The sequence below is a fragment of the Oryctolagus cuniculus genome, chromosome 3, assembly GCF_051225735.1.
Source record: "Oryctolagus cuniculus isolate XC-2025 breed Fujian yellow rabbit chromosome 3, ASM5122573v1, whole genome shotgun sequence".
NCBI lineage: Eukaryota > Metazoa > Chordata > Mammalia > Lagomorpha > Leporidae > Oryctolagus > Oryctolagus cuniculus.
In genome coordinates, this window is record NC_142869.1 from 175,823,783 (window position 1) to 175,848,525 (window position 24,743).

A 24,743-nucleotide genomic window follows, 5' to 3' on the forward strand; every position below is an offset into this window, starting at 1 on the left:
GATAAAGTATTACATTGTACATCAACAGTCAGGACAAGAGCTGATCTCTGTGATTAACACACAATTATTCTTAGGTGTTTAAATTTTAACTGAAAAGTGATCCCTGTTAAATATAAGAGTGGGAATAAGAGAGGGAGGAGATGTACAATTTGGGACATGCTCAATCGGACTTGCCCCAAATGCTGGAGTTAGAATCATGCCAGGGGATCCCAATACAATCCCATCAAGGTGGCATGTACCAATGCCATCTCACTAGTCCCAGTGATCAATTTCTGTTCACAATTGATCACACTGATAGGTCTAAGAGTCAAAGGGATCACACAAACAAGACTAGTGTCTGCTAATACTAGCTGATAGAATCAAAAAGGGAAAGAACAATCCATCATGGGAAGCGGGATACACAGTAGACTCATAGAATGGAAGATGTCCTAAATAGCAATCTGGCCTCAGAATCAGCCCTTAAGGCATTCAGATCTGGCTGAAGAGCCCATGAGAGTATTTTAGGCATGGAAAGCCAAGACACCCTGGGGAAAAAAAAAAAAAAAAAGAAAAGAAAAGAAAAAAAAGGAAGACCTAAATGGAAAATCTCAGCGAGTGAGATCCCAGTGGAAAGAATGGGATCATCATCAAAGAAGGAGGTACCTTCCTCTGAAGGGAGGAGAGAACTTCCACTTTGACTATGACCCTGTCGGAATGAGATCGAAGTTGGCGAACTCAAAAGGCTTCCATAGCCTTGGCAACTCATGACTAGAGCCTAGGGAGATTACTGATGCCATAAACAAGAGTGTCAAATTGTTAAGTCAATAACAGGAGTCACTGTGTACTTACTTCTCATGTGGGATCTGTCCTTAGAGTGTTGTCCAATGTGAAGTAATGCTATAACTAGTACTGAAACAGTATTTTACACTTTGTGTTTCTGTGTGAGTGCAAACTGATGAAATCTTTACTTAATATATACTGAATTGATCTTCTGTATATAAAGATAATTGAAAATGAATCCTGATGTGAATGGAATGGGAGAGGGAGCAGGAGATGGGAGGGGTGTGAGTGGGAGGGAAATTATGGGGGGGGGGGAGCCACTGTAATCCGTTAACTGTACTTTGAAAATTTATACTTACTAAATAAAAAATAAAAAAAGAAATAGGATGAAATAAAAACTTCAAAAACTATAAAAAATATACAATATACTTAACTTCCTGAGTGACTTCAGCCATGCAACAAATATGATTTACTGAATATATTTCAAAGCTTTCAGATGAAGTACCACGTGTAGATTTACACTTACATGTTCAATTAGCATTTAACTAAAAGAGCATGTCACAGAATTTATATTTAAATTCTCAAAGGTAAGCAATATGATTTATCCCCATAGTTAACCATTAAGCTATTTCAATTATTAATAAAATGAATCACTGAAAAGTTATGTTTCCTAATTACCAAAATACTGATAGCCATTTCAGACTATCAACTTTTATATTTTCTCTCAGACACACCAAAATCTAGCTCACCAACAAGAAACTTACTGCAATACAAAATAATAATACATTTGCTTTATCATACAAACGATCTATATAATTCACCCTCTGAAACTGTCTAAGTGGCTGGCAACTGTGATGCTCTTTTTCCTAAAACCCTGAGGTGAAGGCTCATTAACATTGTAAATGAGGGAAAGCTTTGGCACTATTGGCTTTAAAAAAAATTATAAAGAAAGGCAGCAACTTGTAAGCTGCTCTGTACAGCTTTTTTTTTTTTTTCCAATGGCCGCCGCAGCCAGCGCGCCGCGGCCAGTGCGCTGCAGCCAGCAGCCAGTGCGCTGCAGCCAGCGCACCGCGCTGATCCGATGGCAGGAGCCAGGTGCTTCTCCTGGTCTCCCATGGGGTGCAGGGCCCAAGCACCTGGGCCATCCTCCACTGCACTCCCGGGCCACAGCAGAGAGCTGGCCTGGAAGAGGGGCAACCAGGACAGAATCCGGCTACCCGACCGGGACTAGAACCCTGTGTGCCGGCGCCGCAAGGCGGAGGATTAGCCTAGTGAGCCGCGGCGCCGGCCTGTACAGCTTTTCAGGAAAACATTTCCAGACCAGCTTAGTCACAAGTGCCTAAAATGAACTGAGAAAACATGGTCCTTCCTACGCTTGGTGTTGTGGAGATGAACGCCATCTTCCGTCCACACCGCTGTCTCTCTTGTTACCACGGCCCCGGCCCTCAGGGACCCCGGCCCTCAGCTCAGGACCCCGGCCCTCAGGGACCCCGGCCCTCAGCTCAGGGACCCCAGCCCTCAGGGACCCCGGCCCTCAGGGACCCCGGCCCTCAGCTCAGGGACCCCGGCCCTCAGGGACCCCGGCCCTCAGGAACCCCCGCCCTCAGCTCAGGGACCCCAGCCCTCAGCTCAGGGACCCCAGCCCTCAGGAACCCCCACCCTCAGCTCAGGGACCCCAGCCCTCAGGGACCCCGGCCCTCAGGAACCCCCGCCCTCAGCTCAGGGACCCCAGCCCTCAGGGACCCCGGCCCTCAGGGACCCCAGCCCTCAGCTCAGGGCCCTCAGGAACTCTGGCCCTCAGGAACCCCGGCCCTCAGGGACCCCTGCCCTCAGGGACCCCGGCCCTCAGGAACCCCGGCTCTCAGCTCAGGAACCCCGGCCCTCAGGGACCCCAGCCCTCAGGACCCCGGCCCTCAGGAACCCCAGCCCTCAGGGACCCCGGCCCTCAGGGACCCCGGCCCTCAGCTCAGGGACCCCAGCCCTCAGGGACCCCGGCCCTCAGGGACCCCGGCCCTCAGCTCAGGGACCCCGGCCCTCAGGGACCCCGGCCCTCAGGAACCCCCGCCCTCAGCTCAGGGACCCCAGCCCTCAGCTCAGGGACCCCAGCCCTCAGGAACCCCCACCCTCAGCTCAGGGACCCCGGCCCTCAGGGACCCCAGCCCTCAGCTCAGGGCCCTCAGGAACTCTGGCCCTCAGGAACCCCGGCCCTCAGGGACCCCTGCCCTCAGGGACCCCGGCCCTCAGGAACCCCGGCTCTCAGCTCAGGAACCCCGGCCCTCAGGGACCCCAGCCCTCAGGACCCCGGCCCTCAGGAACCCCAGCCCTCAGGGACCCCGGCCCTCAGGGACCCCGGTCCTCAGCTCAGGGACCCCGGCCCTCAGGACCCCGGCCCTCAGCTCAGGGCCCTCAGGACCCCGGCCCTCAGGGACCCCGGCCTCAGGAACCCGGCTCTCAGCTCAGGGACCCCGGCCCTCAGGGACCCCGGCCCTCAGCTCAGGGCTCCGGCCCTCAGGCACCCCGGCTCTCAGGGACCCCGGCCCTCAGGAACCCCGGCTCTCAGGGACCCCGGCCCTCAGGACCCCGGCCCTCAGCTCAGGGCTCCGGCCCTCAGGTCCCTACCGCTGTGGCCACCTCTGTGAGGACCCGCGGGCTTCTGCTCAGGACTGCAATGTCTGCCCGCCTGGTGGGCAGACTCGACGATGCGGCGCTGTATCCTGGCGCCATCGGGCGCTGGAAGACAGGCTAACAGTATCACTCTGGAGCTGAACTCAAGGCGAAAATCCCGACCGACCCATCTGTGGAGAACCAAATTTCCCACCATAAGGCTTCTGTCTCAGAACACCGTTCCACACCGCTTGTCTCTGCTAATCCTCTGGAGAAGAGAAAGCTGTGGACTCCGTGCTGACGGAGGGACGTTATCCACAGTCCTTTAGTACCGCTGCTATAGGGGATGCGGAGAGAGGGCTTCAACACGGTGCTGGGGCTGCGACAAACTGACAGCCTGCGAGGCATGACTACTTCCTGATCTGAACTCAACGTTGATGGGCCTTCCAACAAGTTAAATTCTATTAAGCGGATGTATTGTGTAAAGAACGGACACTTCCTGTCTGAAATTCACAAATGCAAACTGCTGTGGTGTACCTGTGGCTAGCCCAGCCTGGGGGAGAGGCTCCAACAGGAGCTCCTGGGTCACGGTAGTTTCAAGGTTGCCTAGAAAGAGGGTGCACTCTGCATCCCAGCGTTGCCCTCTCCCCTTCAGGGCTGATGCCCCGAATCAGGACAAGAGTCCGTAAAGCAAGTCCTGTCCTTGGCTCAGACCTGTGATCTGCCAATGAAGGCAAAGTAGAAAAGCAACATTTTTAATGCAAACCACACGCAAGATACCTCTTGAAAATAAAATAAAAACTGGGCTGTGTGTCCAGCTGTTGCTGTGTCATCCGAAGCACTGACCACAAGGCCCATTGTGTTCTGATTCCCGACTTTGGAAACTGTCATTTCTTCCGGGGAAGAGCATTTGCTGTTTCCTGAATGAGCTGCGAGGTCTTCTGAACATGCTGTTGCTCTAATCGGAATATGCATCCTCATCTTGTCAACAAATGTTCCTTTCACCCTGACCTTTCAGGCAAATTAGACACTGCGTTCTCCGAGATGGAAACACTCTGTACGCGAGGGATAAAGCAAGTAAGTAATTATCTTGGTATTTTGTACTCTGAAACTTTCAGCTCAACAGAAGAAAATAGATAAGGTTAAATAGGATAGGTAAGGCTTAATAAAAGCTCAATATACTTATGTGTTTTAATTAGAATCATCACTGTGAGCCCAAGATAATGTCAACTTTTATAAAAACAAGACATATTTTCTAACTCTGTACACTGACAAGAGCTCCAAACAAGAACCAGTCTCTAGCACGAGAACATCATCGGTAAATGCCACTTTCCATCAAGAGAAAAATACAATCCCTGAAGAAATGTCTGATTCCAGGGCTGAAAATCTGGAAGACGGAGGAGGAGCCAGGAACGTATCTTCACACCAGAAGCAAGCGAGCTATTGGAGACTTAGGGATGCCCAAAAACCCCTGTGGTCAAAGCACATAATTTAACATCACTAAGAACATCTACAATGAAAACTGTATTTAAGAGGCCAGTGCTGTGGTATGGTAAGCTTATCCTCCACCTGTGGCACGAGTATCCACTACGGGTGCAGGTTCATGTCCCAGCTGCTCCTCTTCCAATCCAGCTCTCTGCTTAGGCCTGGGGTGGGGGAGGCAGTGGAGGATGGCCCACGTGCTCGGGCCCCTGTACCCACTGGGGAGACCCAGAAGAAGCTCCTGGCTCCTTGCTTCAGATCAGCCCAAATCTGGCCTTTGTGGCCATTTTAGGAGTAAACCAGCGGATGGAAGATCTCTCTGTCTCTCCTTTTCTCTGTCTACAGGTCTGCCTCTCAAATAAATATATAAAATAAGTATATATAATAAATCAATTGAACTATCTTTATGATTGTAATATAAATATCATCTTTATGAAAACATTTCACCTCATGAAAGACTGATGGTAGAATGAGTGTATTATTTTATAAGTGTTAACTACACTGATAAATGGGTGCTAATACAACCAACAGTGAAGCCAGAGGAGGTGTGCTGATGGATAACAGTGCAGTGTCATCCTAATACATGAAGTACTGGTGACAAAAATCAAGCATGAATTTGAGCAAACATTTTGAAATGCACACATACAATAGAACAATTATAACAACGTAATGTAATAAAACTGCTAGTGTCCCTACTCTCATACTTGGGTCTTTATTAGGTAGAATAAGGGTTGCTTGAACACAAGCAAACCAATACTGAACAGTCGATCTGACAGCTGAGACAGCTGCTAAGTAGGCAACAGACAGGTAGCATATACAATGTGGATACTTTGCAAAAGGGATCGCCAGCAGGACAGAGTGGGACTGTGTGGGACTTTGTCATACTACTTAGAATGGTGCACAATTTAAAACTTGTAGAATTGTCCCCTCCAGGAGGAACCACAGCTGACTGTGGGTAACTGAAACCACGGAAGGTGAAGCTGATAAGTAGTAACTCCTGTGTTCAGAATCTGAGTACTCGTTCCTTCAACCCCATCCCCACTACTCTGATCAAGCCCAGCACCACCTCTCGCCCCATGGCCACCACGACTTCCAATCCTTTCCCTGATTCCCCCTTCCCCTGTATCTATACATGACCTCTCAGCACAAAAGCCAGCGTGAGCCTTTACAGAGAGAAGCCACATTCCAATACTAGGCTCAAAGACCTCACAGGGCAACAGGTCTTATCTTACATCATCTGCCCCTCCCCACCTCTAATCCCTCATACTCCCCTACTCCATCTGGGATCGCTTGGCCACAGCCACCCTGACTCCTGGCACCCCTCAAGCATTTTAGTAGGCACCCTCGGGGGCCTTTGCACTTGTCATTTCCTCTCCCCAGAGCTGTCTTTCCTCAGACATCCTGGAGCGCACTCCTCCAGAGCTCAACTCTGGTGCTACCTTTCCTTTGCTGTTGCTCACCCCCAAACTGGTGGCTCCCCATCTCCATTTCCTGCTTTTCAAACAGCTGTGGAAATATGGAATTAAAAGAGGAGTTTATTTGGGTGCGAAAAGTACTCCACGTGTACCTTTCAGAAGACGTATTTCTATGAACGGTTAGAAGTCCTTGGGGACTTTTCTAGCAGTCTTTCTCCATCTGACCTGTGATTACTTTTTTATATGTCTCTTCACATTAAAAGGTGAAAACACAGGGATTGGTACATAGCATGTCTTCAAACAAACAAAAAAACACCCTGAGTAGAATAATGAATTAATGAAACATAAACAGAATGAAATACTTGATCTAGACGATGCTGAAGATTCCTGTGGCAACACTTCTGGCTCTGCCACAACCATTGCAGAGAGACCCTGAACCAGTCACTTCCCTCCTCTAAGCTTCACTTTCCCTTCATCTGTAGCCACAGGCCTCTTTATTAGAGTATGTTGGTGTATACATACACAATGCACTATTATTTAGCTATAAAAAGGAATTGGATTCTATGATTTGCATCAAAATGGTTACAAGTGAGGGACATCATGTTAAGTGAAATAAGGTGAACACAGAAAGACAAATATGCATGTTCTCCCTTATGCATGGAAGCTCAAAAACACAAAAACAAAAAAGAAAGAAATGTCTGCAAATCCTATTTTACATATTTGTCAAATTGTTTATATACTTATATGTATACACGCACACTATAGTTTCAATTATCTGTGACTATTTTTTATTTATTTGAAAGAAGGAGTTAGAAAGAGAGAGGCAGAGGAAGGAGAAGGAGGTAGGGGGAGAGAGAGAGAGATTCCATCTGCTGGTTTGTAGGGAGCAACTCAGACTAGACTGTTACTCGAATTAAGACTTATTCTATGCATCTGCTCTCCCACAATATGGCGCTGGGAGAGGAGGAAACAGCTTCTACACAGCTGCCTCCAGTTCAACCAATAAACAGCAGGGCCTGCTCCTGATTGGAGGAGAGCAGCATACTCGGCGTGTGGGTAGCAGAGTTGGGATTGGTGGAAGAGGATTATAAAGGATGAGAGAGACAACATGCACCAGGAACATCTGTCTGAAGGAACACCTGTGCAGCCCCCGAGAGAGCCGGCCGGTGGTGTGCCGCTCCCCCGCGGAAGTGGGGAAAGTGGCAGGGTGAACCGCCCTTCCACGGAGGTGGAAGGGACGGTAGCCAACCCGGGGAAGAACCAGCAGCAAACCCGGGAAGGGCCGAGCAGACAAAAGAACAGTGCAGGGTCCTGTGTTGTTCCTCCACGAAGACGGGGAGCGACATAATGGTGCCGTGACTCGGATAGGAAACCTAGGCAGGGTTTAGTGTCATTCCTCCATGAAGAGGGGGAGCGACATAATGGTGCCGTGACTCAGATATGAAGCCTAGGCAGGGTTTAGTGTCGTTCCTCCATGAAGAGGGGGAGCGACATAATGGTGCCGTGACTCGGATAGGAAACCTAGGCAGGGTTTAGTGTCGTTCCTCCATGAAGAGGGGGAGCGACACTGGTTAACTCTCCAAATGGCTGCAATGGCTGGGGTTGGGCCAGGCTGAAGCCAGAAACTCAGAGTTTCTTCCAGATCTTCCACGTGGGTCCAGAGTCCCAAGAGCTTGGGCCATCTTCTGCTGCTTTCTTAGGCGCATTAGCAGGGAGCTGGATCAGAAGTGGAGTAGTCAGGTCTGAAACCTGCATCCATATGGGTTGCTGGCCTCACAGGCAGAAGCTTAACCTGCTATACCACAGTGCTGGCCCCTACTGTGAGTATCTTAATATTTACTTGATATGAGTGAAGGTGAACATCTTTTCATTTGTTGGTTGGTTAGCCCCTGCCTATATTCCTGCTTTTTATTTGCTGAATTCCTTATTTAGGGGATCATTAAGCCTTTGACTATAATGTAAGTTAAAAATGTTCTCTCAAAATAAAAAAAAGATAAAAAGGAAAAATGAAAGTAAAAAGAAAAGAAAAAAATACTTTGCTGTTTAATCAACTAAAACAAGTTCAGTTATGGTGCACCCTAATGGATAAGCATTTGAGCCTGTTTATTTCTCTGTTCCTTTAGCTCCCCTGATATAGCAAAGAAGCCACTGCATACTTCAGTAATTCTGTCACTACCTGAAGAGAGTCTGATGACAAACTCATTTTCATTTACATTCAGATCTGCAGATTTACCTTTACCTAATTAAAGGCCCATTAATTAAGTTAGGTTTAGTTCTGATCTCTTTTCTGTTTCATTCAGCATCTGACATATAACTCTTGTCTGACGGTACTTCCCACTTTTATCTTTTTTTAAACAACACATCCCTATCAAGAACTGACATCTTTCTTTAGCTCATGATGGAACAGCATTCTAGCCTGACCTCTGTAAAGGCTCATAAACTTCTTGTTCACATTAAACGGTGTTCACAAAGGCAAGCACTAATTTAAGCAAGTAAATCAAAATGGTCACGCATTTATAGTCTCCGCCCTATACAAGTGCAATCACTTTAAAAACATTAGGCAATTTGTTTGGATTGATGGGTCTCTAACATTATGTTCCTAGTGACTACCTGCACTTAAACTCATCCTTCCCCCAGCCCCAACATGCTTCAGGATCCAATCTCTGGGTACATGTCTGCTTGACAGTCTGCTCTTCTATTTGAGCACCTACTGTATGAGAGATATTCACTGAGGCAGTATGAAGGCCATGGTGAACAAAGCAATAGTTAATTTTTGGAGCTTATGTTCTTGCATTCTAGTGGGGAAAACAAGGGATAATAAGCAAAGCAGTGGTAAAGTTAGCAAGAGATAATGGTAAGGAGGAAAACAAAATCAAGGGATGGAAGATTAGGTTTTCAAATACAACAAGAACCTCTCTTATTCCCACTCTTATATTTAACAGGGGTCACTTTTCAGTTAAATTTAAATGACTAATAATTGTGTGTTAATTAAAGAGTCCAACCAATGGCATTAAGTAGAATAAAAAAATACTAAAAGGAATAAAATAGTAAGTTGTTCCTCGAAAGTCAGGACAAGGGCTGAGAGGGAAGAGATGTACAGTTCGGCACATGCTCACTTGGACTTATCCCTAATGGTAGAGCTAGAAATGTGCCAGGGGATTTCAATTCAATCCCATCAAGGTGGCATTACCAATGCCATCTTACTTGTTAAAGTGATTGGTTTAAGTTGATAATTGATCAAAAATAGGATTAAGTGTCAAAGGGATTACATAAATAAGACCAGTGTCTGCAAATAATAATTGATATAATTAAAAAGGAGAGAATGATCCTACATGAAAAGCAGGATACACAGCAGACTCATAGAATGGCAAATGCCCTAAACAGCACTCTGGCCTCAGAATCAGCCCTTAAGGCATTCGGATCTGGCTGAAAAGCCCATGAGAGTTTCGCAGGCATGGAAAGCCAAGATATTGTGGCAAAAACATGACCTAAATGAATGATCTCTGTGAGATCCCAGTGGAAAGAACGGGCCAAAGAAGGTGGTACCCTTCTCTGAAGGGAATAGAGAACTTCCACTTTGATTACGGCCTTGTCTAAATAAGATCAGAGTTGGCAAACTCAAGAGGCTTCCATAGCTTTGGCAGCGGCTCACAAGAGGCTCGGGTGATAACTGACATCATAAAAAAGAGTGTCAATCGCTAAATCAACAACGGGAGTCACAGTGCACTTAATCCCCATGTAGAACCTCTGTCCTTAATGTGTTGTACTATGCGAATTAATGGTAAAGCTACTACCCAAAAAGTACTCCATACTTTGTGTGTCTTTGTGGGTGCAGTCTGTTGAAATCTTTACTTAGTATATACTAAGTTGATCTTCTGTATATAAAGATAATTGAAAATGAATCTTGATGAAGAATGGGATAGGAGAGGGAGCAGGAGATGGGATGGTTGCAGGTGGGAGGGAGGTTATGGGGGGGAAAAGCCGCTATAATTCAAAAGTTGTACTTAGGAAATTTATATTTATTAAATAAAAGTTAAAAATAAATAAATACAACAAGAATCTTTAAAGGTCTTATTGAGAAAGTGACCTTTGAATTAATAAGGTAGTTATCCATTAATTCATGCCAATATGTGGGAAAAATATTCCAGATAGAAAACATGTTAATTCTAGAATGTTCCTGGCTTCACTCAGATATACAAAGAGGCAAAAGCATGAGAAAGGGAAGAACAGGGGGAGTTGAAGTCAGAGAACTAATGGGATGGAGTCACAGGTTCATCAGTAGAGTTCTCTATGTCATAGTAAGAGATTTGTCATGCTCTAGAAGAGAAGGAACATTGAGCAGAAAAGTAGTCTTGTCCAACTTACATGTCAACATACTATACTTTGCTTCCTTAAAATTTTATGTTGGGGCTGGTGCTGTGGTGTAGTGGTCTAAGACTCTGCCTGCAGCATTAGCATTCCACGTGGGTACCGATTCATGTCCTGGCTGCTCCACTTCTGATCCAGCTCCCTGCTATGGCCTGAATAAGCAGTAGAAGATGGCCCAAGTGCTTGGGCCTCTGCACCTGCCTGGGAGACCCAGAAGACACACCTGACTCCTGGCTTTGGATCGGACGAGCCCGGCCTTTGCAGCCATTTGGGGAGTGAACCAGCAGATGGAAGACCTTTCTGTCTGTCTTTCCCTCTACCTGATTGTAACTCAACCTTTCAAATAAATAAATCTTTAAAAAAAATTATGTCAGAAACATTTTAAAAGGAATGAATGCAAATACATATAAGTATTTCATAAAGAGATTTTATTTTTTTACAGCATTATGACATTTTAAGGTGATTTCTATGGTAATCATAAGCACATATAAAAGGTAATACATAAAATATACTTTGATGGCATAAGACAATTACTGTTGATTCATTTTGCAAATAATTTTGTTGTGTTCATACATTACACACTGCAATGTTCCTCTGGAGTCACTAAGTTTAATGGATTTTAATAATTTTGCAGGTTTAGAGCATCTATACTACAGTAAATGGCTATACTATATAGATTTTCACTTGCTGGATATCATAAGTAGAAAATTAAGAATCTAATTCCCATGTTAATGTGTTATACAATGTATATAATCATATATGTAGGTAATGGGATTAGAAATTCTGGCAAATTAGAAATTTCTAACTTTCATTTTCATGGAAAAGCAATTGATAAGCTAGTGCCTTTTAAATATTGTCTTTGGATTACGGTGTTATGAACATGCTCTATGTGATTACTGAGAACTTATCATCTATTCACATCCTGAGATCAAGTATATAAAAATTACTATATTGCATTCTGTTGCAAATACAGCTGATTGAACAGTATGCTTTAAACATTGGGGCATATATGGAACATAATACGGAGACATGTCCCCATCCTTGGGAATAACAGCATCCTCAAAATGAAGCAGTTTAGTTATACTGACGTGAGTACGTTAGAAAGTGCCCTCTGCCATCTGTGCTATTGACCCAATATCCCTACCCTATCAGTAATCTTCAGTAATTTGCTTCATGAGAACCCAATTCCTTGCATGGCTGGAGTTCTGATCAGAGATTCATAAAGCTGGGAAATGACCAGTAAAAAAAATTAAGACTAATTTCTCCCAGAACATAACCAATTTCTTAACCATGTATATAGCTGTATTCTAACTCCTTTTCATGTTATCCATTTACAGTCTGAAATCCACATAAAAGAACAGGTCTATATATTTAAATAAAAGTTTCAATAAGAGCTTCTGAGAGAGTAATATTTGAGCAAATACTAGAGTGATATAAGATTAGTAGAGAGAACACCCCAGTTTGGGTGGCTATCAAATATTAACCCATGAGTCAGAAAAAAAATCTGACATGTTAATTATGTTGGAATAAAATGAACAAACACAAAAGGCAGAAATTATATAAAACAGAAATTTAGGGACCAGATATTGTAGTTACTTCTACACCATTTTATGTGTGGATTTTGTGTTTTATCTTAACTGTTATAGAAATCCATGGAAATCTTTACTTAATATATGTTAAACTGATCTTCTGTATATAAAGAGAATTGAAAATGAATCTTGATGTGAATGGAAGTGGGGAGGGAGAGGGAAAGGGGAGGGTTGCAGGTGGGAGGGAAGTTATGGGGGAAAAGCCATTGTAATCCATAAGCTGTACTTTGGAAATTTATATTCATTAAATAAAAGTTAAAAAAAAAAAAAGAAATCCATGGTCACCTGGTTTTAAAAGCTTAAAGCAAAATCCATGTTGATCATTGCTGAGATAAATTTGAAGACAGAGCCAGCAAGATTTACTAATGTTTTAGATTGAACATGTCAAGAAAATGTGAGACAAAAAAATTATTGTGAAGATTTTGAACTAAATATTTACCTGGGCAAATGATGGTGATATTTACCAAAATTAGCAAAATTATGGGGGAATAGGAGCCAAACAGGAACCAAGACTAGGTATGCAAAGATTTATGAAATAATTATATTTGCAATAAAAATGCTAACAATTAGTTTCTGTGTTTGTTGTAAGTTCAACTGTGCAGCTGAGTGAAATCTTCATATGCAAGAGTCAAGATCCAAGAATAGCCAAGACATTCTTTAGGAAGAGGAATGATGTAGAGAGAATTGACTTAAGAGAAATCGTGACCCATGGTAGATTTGGTATAGGCATAGACAATGAGAACAGTGAAACAATTTTATAAGTTTAAAACAAAATATTTACATATGCAAAATTAATTTTCATTAGAGCTGGCATTAGATATCTCTGAGAATAATGAAATTTGCTCTGTCTTTATCTCTGCAAAAGTCAATTCCAAAAGGATTAAAGTTCTAGTGGGAAGGTAGAACTTCCAAATACATAGAAGACAGAATAATATTTCCATTATTTTTTAAAGACGGCATAAAACTAGCACATTTTAATAGAAAAATGGACACATATGATTCTACTAAAATTAAGTCATCTTCTTTATCAAGACACCATAAATCATGGGAAACATTTTGTTACAGAAGACAAAAAGGTATTTCTAAGACATATATCTGTCAAACATTAATACTCAGCTATATAAAGAATATCTACATGGGGCCGGTGCCGTGGCTCACTTGGTTAATCTCTGCCAACAGCACCAGTGTCCCCCATGGGCACCGGGTTCTAGTCCCAGTTGCTCCTCTTCCAGTCCAGCTCTAGGCTGTGGCCCGGGAAGACAGTGGAGGATGGCCCAAATGCTTGGGCCCCTGCACCCACATGGGAGACCAGGAAAAAGCACCTGGCTCCTGACTTTGGATTGGCGCAGCGCCGGCTGTGGTAGCCGTTTGGGGAGTGAACCAACAGAAGGAAGACCTTTCTCTCTGTCTCTCTGTCTCTCTCCCTGTCTAACTCTGCCTGTCAAAAAAAAAATAATAAATGCATTTAAACTATTGTTATCATACATAAAAAATCTAAAAAACCATCCAGAAACAATAGAAAAAAATTGAACTATGGCCATACAATTAAATTTTATAAAATATTTGAAAAATTAATCAGTGCATATTGTAATTATTAATACAGGTTAATTCCCAAGCCAAAATATTGAGTGAAAAATATAACTGGGACATTTATAGTATGATTCTATTTATAGTTTAAGAAGACAAAATATCAATAAGATTTTCAAAGGACTGAAGGACGAGAAAAGGATTGGGGAAACACATGGGCTTTAGTTTTATATGTGATGCTATATAAGAAAGTCTTAATCTGTTTTTAGGATGTATACCAGAAATATTCATTGAAACAAAAAATTTACCTTATTTTAGGCCAATTTTAGTTGGACATCCAAATCTACAAAAGTAACTAGTAAATATTGGTCTTTTTTGCAACAGCTACATATACTTTACTGAATAATTTATAAAATAGCTTCTTAAAATACCATTTCTAGTAATGTAAAGTATTAATCTACATGATTATTTATGAAACAGAACAAGCTCAATGCAATGTTATATGATAGTACACTTTTTCTTTTAAGGGGCAGAATCTATTCTTTTTAATTGTGGTAAAATACACATAACATGGCCAGCGCTGTGGCTGAATAGGCTAATCCTCCGGCTTGCGGCGCCGGCACACTGGGTTCTAGTCCCGGTCAGGGCGCCAGATTCTGTCCCGGTTGCCCCTCTTCCAGGCCAGCTCTCTGCTGTGGCTGGGGAAGGCAGTGGAGGATGGCCCAAGTGCTTGGGCCCTGCACCCCATGGGAGACCAGGAGAAGCACCTGGCTCCTGGCTTCGGATCAGCGCGATGTGCCATTAGAGGGTGAACCAATGGCAAAGGAAGACCTTTCTGTCTCTCTCACTGTCTACTCTGCCTGTCAAAAAAAATAAAATAAAATAAAATAAATACATGTAACAAGTTTTGCATTTCCATTCTAAGTGTGTAACATAGTTGTTCTCGTGATTTGTATCAAGATTCACATGGAAATTTCAGTCTTCCAGGTAGGCAGGTCAATGTTAAAGACTATAAATGTGCAGGTCATTATTTTGTTTGGAAGTCTTCCTCTATAATCGCTATCCTCTCAATGCAATTTAAATTATTAGAAATGTGCAGCTGGAGTTCTTTTTCTCAAGTGCGTGTTGTGTGAGTGTTACAAGTGTCTCTGTACACCTAGCTTCTACTACTGTAAAAGCCCTTCCCGCACGGCTGGCTGTGGCATTCAACAGCAGCAGCTATGTATGCAGCTCAGGTGGCAGGAGCAGCTTTAATCACGTGTCAAGAAATAAGGTGCATAAAACAGATGGATCTCTGCAGGAAACTGAGGAAATGAGCTCGAACTGCAGATGATGTTCTGCAGGTGGTGGGAAATGTTGATTATTTTCAAGCTCACAATTCCAGCCCCAAGATGGATAACAAATCAAACACTGTAAACAAGTATAAATAATAGTGGCTCACTCTCACCCACCTGAAGAACAATTTGGAACTGATATGCGTCTTTTTTCTAGGAAGACATTAGCTATTTTCTGGGAAGAAGACTATTTGTTAATGTTTGTGTTTCATTGCAGGGGTGTTAAAATTCTTTCTCAATATAGCCAGAGTTACTGATGGCATTTATATCAACACTTGGACAAGCTAATCTTCCCTTTTTCTCTCACACTGGGTAGAAATGTAGTTTGCGTATATTTGATAGTCACGAGTTCGTCTGTGTAGCAATAGTTTTCCAACCTGTGTAGCAAGGAAATGCTATTTTGGATTCTTGTTACTTGTGACAGTGATTAGATTTTGATCTGAATTCAAACTTGGGGGCACTGATCATTCCTGTGGTCCTTTACAAATGACACTATATATTATTTAAAAATATTTTAAAACTTACTAGGAGCAGATGTTTATCCCAGCAGGTAAGATGTCCCTGTCCCACATCTTAGTTCCTGGGCTCAAATGCCAGCCCCAGCTCCTGATTCCAACTCCCTGCTAATTCAGACCCTGGGAGTCAGCAGTGTTGGTTCAGATAGTCAAGTTCCTGTCATGGAAGACCTGATTTATACTGGTGGCTTCCAGATCTGGCCTTGGCTGAGCCACAGGTAATTACTTGCCATTTCAGGTGTTTGAAGAATGAACCAACTGATGGGAGCCTTCTCTCTGAGCGTCTCATAAAATGGATCTTCCTTTCCTGTGGCCCTCTATCACATCACCATCTGCCTCTCAAACTTCAGAAGACCAAACACATCCAAGCTATTCACAGCTTTGGGGCCACTAAGGGTTGTGCGTAAGTGACTCCTTTCTCCTCATCCAACTGAGGCAGAGGCTTAATTAAATTTTTTTTGGCTAAGATAGATGACATTTTTCACCTTGGAAGAGAATCCCCAAGTAATCAACTCCTCTAAGTATTTAATTTTCCCTATTAAATCAGGTTCTCCTCACTGAAGCAGCCCCCAATTGTGAGCAACATTAGCAAGACAGGCTGACAGATTATGTTCTTGGTGAGGATAATTAGCTAGAAATAACTTTGCAGAGAAAGAAAATCCTGAAGATAACAGAGTTAGCATATTCACAGGGACAGAAACTGGTGCTCACACTTTAATTTTAAGGATGGTACAAGTGTACTAGGTGATTTTGCTTTTTTTAAAAAATATATAAAGGCCAGTGCTACAGCTCACTAGGCTAATCCTCTGCCTGCGGCGCCGGCACACCGGGTTCTAGTCCAGGTCAGGGCGCCGGATTCTGTCCCGGTTTCCCCCCTTCCAGGCCAGCTCTCTGCTGTGGCCCGGGAGTGCAGTGGAGGATGGCCCAAGTGCTTGGGCCCTGCACCTGCATGGGAGACCAGGAGGAGGTACCTGGCTCCTGGCTTCGGATCGGCACAGTGCACCGGACATAGTGGCCATTTGGGGGGTGAACCAATGGAAGGAAGACCTTTCTCTCCTCTCTCTCTCTCACTAACTCTGCCTGTCAAATATATATATTTATGTCAAATATATATATATGTCAAATATATATATATATATATATATATTATAAAGCTTAACAAATTATTAAGGACCAGGCAAATTCTGTCCCCTTGCCAGGTACAGGCTCACCTGTCCCAGCTTTTATTCAGTCCTGTAGGTCTCAGCTTCTAAGCATTTTGCCAAGAAATCCATCTGACTTTCAACCCTCAATGCCAAGTGGAGCACAAACTGGTTGCCCGTCTCCCTCTGCTTGCATAACGAACTGCAGTTACTTCTGTGTTTGCATTCATCCTATTGTATTTACGAAGTGTTCATTGTGGTCACAACTCCACAACCCCTGAGAGCAATATGGGGGTCATTTTCACTGCTTCCTCCTTATTGTCAGACAGAATACTTGATAATGACATGAAAATGCTCCGTACTTGTTGAATTAATAAATAAATGTCAAGAACAAAACAAGCAAAATATCTGGTCACCTGGACCCCACGCAGACAGAACTGAATGCATGAACAGGGTGTATCACCACTTGTGCCCACATCACAAACCTCTGAGCTGGGAACTACGGAGAACCAATGTGTCAGGGAAATATTCAAGAAATGAATCAGTCCTTCCGTGCTTTGTAGGGAGACGGCAGAGTGAATATTAATATAATCATTCTTGTCATGTAGGGTTGAGGAAACATTTATTCAATACGCTGGCAACACGGACTCATTTATAACGATTAATGACTGGGGACTAAAGTGTTACTACCCTTTCTTGAGTTTTTGTTATTATCATTGTGAGAAACAGTAACTTTGATTTGTGTTGGAAAAAATCCATTCAAGACTTGGAAATGTGTGAAGGGATTACTGCTCATTCTTATGATATTGTCTAGTAGGCCTGTGGTTAACCAGACTTTTGATTTGATATTCACTTCTAAAGAACTTATTACCACCTAAGGCTCACCATTATTTACAGCAGAATGGAAAATAAAACAGGGAGAGAGGGAGGAAGAGGGACAGAAAAAGAAGGAAGGACAGAAGCAAGCAAGTAAGGGTGGAAGAATCAATAAACCAATTAGTATTGAAATGAACAATGAACAAAATAGCGAATGATCAGGGCTGGCGCTGTGGCGCAGTGGGTTAACGCCCTGGCCTGAGGCACCGGCATACCACATGGATGCTGGTTCTAGTCCTGGCTGCTCCACTTCCTGTCCACCTTTCTGCTGTGGCCTGGGAAGACAGTAGAAGATGGCCCAAGTCCTTGGGCCCCTGCTTCCATGTGGAAGACCCGTAAAAAGCTCCTGGCTCATGGCTTCAGATTGGTGCAGCTCTGGCCGTTGAGGCCATCTGGGGAGTGAACCAGTGGATGAAGGACCTCTCTCTGTCTCTACCTCTCTCTGTAACTCCATCTTTCAAATAAATAAAATAAGTCTTTAAAATTAATGGTGAATGATCAGGAGGCAAAGTAAGATAGCAGCTGTGTGATACACTCTGTCAAACTTCTCCCAACAGAGACATCAATATCATTGTTATTTATGCAAAGTCAGCATTGCAAGAGATATAGAAACCAAGCCAGTACCTGAGGGTATGGCCTCTGGAATTATCCTGTACTAAGTGGATTCCTGTGGCCCCCGATGAATGGAATCATATTCCAAGGATCATCAATCTGTGGTTGGTTGTAGTGGCCTCAGATTTTGTGTCCATCTCAGCAGCAAACCATAGCAGTGTGCTTTGTCCCACATTTGGGCTGTGCTTGTTTGGAAGGGCTGTTTTTTCCTGATCTGATCTAGCACTGAGCAAGGCATCCTGTGCCTGCCCTGGCCCTAGTGGGAGACTTTTAGGGACAGATTACCCCTCTTGGAGGCACTTCTTCATTTCACTGAATAGCATGTCAACTGCAGACTGAGGATAAATCTGGACTCGGGAGGGCCTCTGAGACTGAGGTGGTGACGACACAGTGGCAGTGTACTTGCAGCAAACCAGGACTTAAGCACCATCTAAAGCTGAAGCTGCAGAAGTGCCCATGGTCTCAGAGAAAATATGCAGCTTATTCAGGATTTTTGGAAGGACAGAAACAAACAAAGTCAGATTGTGGAAAAGAAAAAGTACCTAATCTTTCATGATTTCATACACTAACAAGTATCAGCAACTCTGAGGGAACGATCATCTCACCTAACAACAAAAAAATAAGGTACCAGAATCAACCCACCTAGGAGTTAACATTTTCAAATGCTTGCTTGAGGAATTTAAAATAGAATTAAAAACTATTGAAATGGCTTTAGAGAAAGTCAACAAGAGAATATCAATCAATGATTTAATACTCTAATCGAGGAAACTTAATAGAGAAGGAAATAATTTTTAAAAATCAAACAGAAATCCTGCAACTGAAAATCACACTAAGGAAACTAAAAAATGTGAGAGAATGCATGAATAGCAGAATAGACCAAACAGAAGAAAGAATTAGTGTTCTCAAAACAGACTCTCTCTGGCCTGGCTCTGTGATGCAGTCAGTTGTATCACTGGTTATAATGCCAGCATCCCATATCTGAGTGCCCGTTGTTGTCTTGGCTGCTCTGCTTCCGATCCATGCCTCTACTACTGTGCTTAAGAAAGCAGCAGCAGATGGCCCACGTGTTTGTGCTCCTACACCCACATGGGAGACTAGGAATGGAGTTCCAGGTTCCTGGCTTCAGCCTGGACCTGCCAGGGTCATTGTGGCCCTTTGGGAAGTGAACCAGCAGATGAAAAAATCTCTCTTTTTCTCTATTCATTTTTTCTCTCTGTCTCTCTTCCTCTCTCTCCATCATTCAAATAAGTACACAGATCTTTAGAGTAATAGGCTTGCCAAAAGCACAAAATTGGAGAAAAAAGTAAAAAAGAATTAAAAGGAATGAAGAAAGCTTATGGGAATATCAGGACAGCATGAAAAGAGTAGACATCCAAATAACTGTACTTTGAAAGGGGTTTGAAAATTATAATGGTAGAAATTAAAATCAAAGAGATTATAGAAAAATCCCCAAACCTCAAGAAAAATATATGTGCCTAGTACAAAAAGATCACCAAATTAAACTGAAGCAAATTGACCCCAAAATATATTACATCAAGCTCTCCAAAGTTAAGATAAAAAGGAGGTTCTCAAAGCTAAAAGACAAAAGAAAAAAGTAACACACAAAGGGATTCCAACTCACTTGACTGCAGATTTTTCAGCAAAGACATCAAGGACAGGAAGGCAATGGAATCAGACTTTCACAGCAATGAAGGAAAAGAACTGCCAGCCAAGAATGCTATATCCAAAAGATCTCTCCTTTAGATATACAGGAGAGAGAAAGCCATTCCCAGAGAAAACTGAGAATCTATCTCCAGCAGACTTGTATCATCAGAAATGCTAAAAAGAGTTCTTCAAACTAAAACAAAGATTTGCAGATGAGTAAGAAGAAAACATCAGATATCAAGATTCCTGATGGGACCAGCACTGTGGTATAGTATGTTAAGCCTCCACCTGCAGTGCCTGCATCCCATATGGGTGACTGTTCAAGCCCCAACTGCTCCACTTCAATCCAGCTCTCTGTTTATGGCCTAGGAAAGCAGGCCAAAGTCCAAGTTCTTGGGCTCCTGCACCTACATGGGAGACCCAGAAGAAGCTCCTGGCTCCTGGGTTTAGATTGACATAGCTCCTGCTGTTGCAGTCATTTGGAGAGTGAACCAAGAGATGGAAGATCTCTCTCTGTCTCTCCCTCTTTCCATCTGTAACTCTGCATCTCAAATAAATAAATAAATCTTTAATAAAATAGAAAATAAGAGATAATGCAGGCATTTAAATTTTTAAAAAAAAATTCCTGGTAAGAGTAGCTGTATAAGCAAATTCAGAATGCCCTAATACAGCAAACGTACTTCAAAATCATTCACATCTTTAGTATAAAGACAATGAAGCAAAACAAAAATAATAACTAAGTTAATATGTTAGGGACAGATAATAAAGAAAGATACAAAATATAAGCATTCAATATCACTACACCCAAATTCATAAAGAAAATATTAATGGACAAAATGATGAGATAGTATAGGACTTTCACACTCTACTTTAAAAAGTAAATAGATCAGACAGAACACCAAAGTGGAAACAGAGTTAAATTGTACCCTAGATAAATTGGGAATAACAGACATCTAAAGACCACTCCACTCAGCAGCTAAAGAATACAGTCTTTTCGACAGCCTTGGGACATTCTTCAAGACAGAAATGTGGCATGTCTACCAAACAAGTCTCAACAAACTGAAAAAAATACATATATCAAATATATTTTCTGAAGACAATTTATTTGCATTGATTATAAATTAATAAGAATAAAAACATTGAAAACTACATAAACATATGAAAATCAACTTAAACCTATAAAACCATTGGATCAAAGAAGAATTTTAGAAGGATAGTTATAAGTTTTTTTGAAATATGTGAAAACAGAAACACAATATACTAAAACCTTTGGGATACAGCAAAATTGGTAACAAGAGAGAAACTTATAGCAATAAATACTTATATAAGAAGCTATTAATACTTACTTGATGAAGCTAAGTGTACTTGATCTAGTGGTTACCTTACAGTGAAGTGTCTGGGTTCAATTTCTGGTTCTGACTTCTGATTTCTGCTTCATACTAATCAAAGGCCCTGGGAGGCAGCAGTGATCGTTCAAATAATTGGGTTCCTGCCACTCATGTAGAGACCTCGTTTGTGTTCATAGCTTCTAGTACTGACATGGCCTACTCCCAGTCATTCTAGGCATTTGGAGAGTGAATAATTGGATTGGGAGCAAATCAATAGCTGGCAGCTCCCATGCTGTCTCTTTTCCTCCCTCCATCTCTTCTTTCTTCTCTCTCAAATGAATTTTCAAAAGTTTAAGAAAAGCAGAAAAATCTCAAATAAACAATTTATCACTATACTCCATGGAATTATAAAAGCTAAAACCAATCAAACTCAAAATTAGTAGAAAGAAATAATAAAATTCACAGCATAAATAAATATAATAGATACTAAAAAAGCAAAATATCAATGAAACAAAGAGCTAGAACTTTGAAGAGATAAACAAAATTGATAAAAATTTTAGCTAGACCAAAAAAGAGAATTCAAATAAATAAAATCAGAACCATAAAGGTGACTACTGACACCACAAAAATATACAGAATTATTAGAAATTATTTACAGTTGCATGGCAAAAAATTTTATAATCTAGGAGAAATGGATAAATTCCTGGATGGATATATTTTATCAAGATTGATACATAAGAAATAAAGTATATAAACAGACCAATAACAAGTAGCAAGATGAAGCAGTAATAAAAGCCTGCTATCAGAGAAAAGCCCAGGAACATACGGTTTCTTTTCTAAATGCTACAAAATATGTAAAGAAGAACTCACATTTATTTTCTAAATTATTCAAAAAAGAGAAAAGGAGGAATTTCTTCTAATATCATTCTTGAGGCCAGTATTCTTTTGATATCAAAGCAAGATAAGGACACATACACACAGAGAGCAAACAAAGAAAACTAAACTATAGGGCAACATCTTTGATAAACATAGATGCAAAAATCCTCAACAAACTACTAGCAAACAGAGTCCAACAGACATTAAATGGACTATTCACTCTAATAAAGTTTATTCAACCTAGGGATGTAGGGATGGTTCAACATCTCTAATAAATTAAATATATAAACAGAATATATGAAGGAGAACTTGATATGATCATTTCAATGGATATAGAAAGACCTTTTGATAAAATCCAACATCCTTTCATGATCAAAACACTGGACAAGTTAGATATTGAGGGAACATACCTCAATATAATAAAGGTTATATTTAACAAGCCAACAGTTAATATCACATGGAACAGAAAAAAGCTAAAGGATTTCAAAGACCTGGAATAAGACAGGATGCCCAGTTTTACTAGTTTCATTCATATGGCAGAACAATTATGCAAGAGAAAGAAATAAAAGGAAACCAAATTGGAAAGGAAGAATTAAAATTGTCACTGTTTGTAGTTGATATGATCTTAAATATGGAAAGTCCCCAAAACTGTTAGAATCTGAACAAATTCAAATAGTTGTAGGATATAGTCACTGTACAAAAATCTGTATCATTATTATACACCAATAGTCAACCATCTGAATAAAGAAATCAAGAAAGAAAGCTCATTTCTAACAGCTATGGAAAAAATCATAGGAAATAAATGACCCGAAGTGGTGAATGATCTATAGAATGAAAACTATAAAACAATGATGAAAGAAATGGGAGAGAACACAAATGAGAGGAAAGGCATTCTGTGTTTACAGATTAGAAGAATCAGTATCATCACTCTACCCACAATGATTTATAGATTAAAAGCAATCCCTATGAAAACACCAATGTCAATTGGTACAGAACTAGAAAAAAAATACTGCTAAAATATGTGTGGAACCACAAAAGACACCAATAGCCCCAGCAATTTTGAGTTTAAAGAACAAAGCATGAAGACTTTGACCACCTGACTTTAAAACATATTGCAAAGCCACAGTAATCTAAACAGCATGAGATTGATATTAAAGCATACTCAGAATAGACCAATGGAACACAGCTGAGACCTTAGAAGTAAGCCTAAGCATCTATAAACCACTAATCTTTGACAAAGATAATAAGAACACACACTAGAAAGGCAGTAGCCTTCAGTAAATGGTGCTGTGAAAACTGGGTATCAACATGGAAAAGAATGAAACTGGGTTCCTACCTCATACAATGTATAAAAATCAACTGAAGAAGGATTAAAGACCTAAAGGTAAGATCTGAAACTTTGAAATTACTTGAGGAAAACAAAGGAGATGATTTAAGGATATTGGAATAGGCAGAGATTTCTGGATCAGACTCCAAAAGCACAGAAAACAAGATAGAGAAATGAGATTCCATCAAACTACAGAGCTTCTACACAGCAAAGGAAACCATCAATGGAGTGAAGAGACACCCTAGTGAATGCGAGAAAATATTTGCAATTTATACATCTGACAAGGCATCAATAACCAGAGTATGTAAGAAACTCAAAACACCCAATAGCAAAAATGCAAATAATCTAATTAAGAATAGGCAGTAGATTTAAGCAGACACTTCTTAAAAGAAAACTACAAATCACTCTGCCAAAGAGACATCTGTACTTACAGGTTGACTGCAGTGTCATTCACACTCATCAAAGAATGGGAGCGATCTAAGTGTCCATCAAATGAAGACCAAATAAAGAAAATATGGTATATATTCACAACAGAACACTTAAGAGGCATAAATTTTGTCCTTTGCAGCAATATGGATGAAATTGGAGATTATGTTACCCAGAAGGGAGGAATGTGAATGTTCACACCATAAGAAATTGTTAAATGTTTGAGTAGATTTGTTTGTCTTGATTAGATATTACCCAATGGATACATACATCAAAATACCACCTGCTGCTCCATAAATAGGTGCAATTTTCATGCCAGTTAAAAATTTAAAAGTTAAAAAAAATAATGATCACTTCCCTAACACAGTCTAGAGACTGTAGGTTTGGTAAACAACAACACACTAGAAGTCAGATGATCTGCAGATCACATCTTCTACGAATGTGTACAAATCACATGAAATATCAAGCTTTCAGTTTGCTCAAGTAAAATGTGACGTCAGATAAAATGTTCTTTAAAGTCATTGTCATTTCTACTAGCTACAGATATCATTCATTCATTGAAACTTGCTTAAGGAGAATTTATTAATATAACATCAGATGGCAGAATAGAAAGTCTGTCATAACCTACACATAGTGAGAATAGAAGTCCATAGACCATGTTTTTGAAGGTTTCAGAGTGAATCACAAATGAGACTACTGTTCAGCATATGCTTCCTTTGCTATTTGCAACAGAAGGCAATTGCATTGCAAATGCATTAAGAAAAACAATCCACTTTCCTCAATTTTAGGGGTACCAGAGTTGCTGGATTGGTTGGTTCCTTTGTATTCTCACTGTTATTACTGCCAGCAAGCTGCATTCTCTCATGTAAAGCACTAGGGGTTCCTGAAAGGTAAATACATTGTGCTTTCTTCACCAAAT

At 41.4% G+C, this 24,743-nt stretch overlaps 1 protein-coding gene and 1 pseudogene across 1 annotated transcript in view; both read right to left on the bottom strand.

Annotated features, from left to right (window-relative positions):
* Nucleotides 1–24,743, bottom strand: part of CNTNAP2 (contactin associated protein 2) — a 2,149,916-nt gene that overhangs the window by 559,933 nt on the left and 1,565,240 nt on the right. The window lies entirely within an intron of this gene.
* Nucleotides 3,528–24,743, bottom strand: part of LOC138849138 (RNA-binding protein 7 pseudogene) — a 32,376-nt pseudogene continuing 11,160 nt past the window's right edge.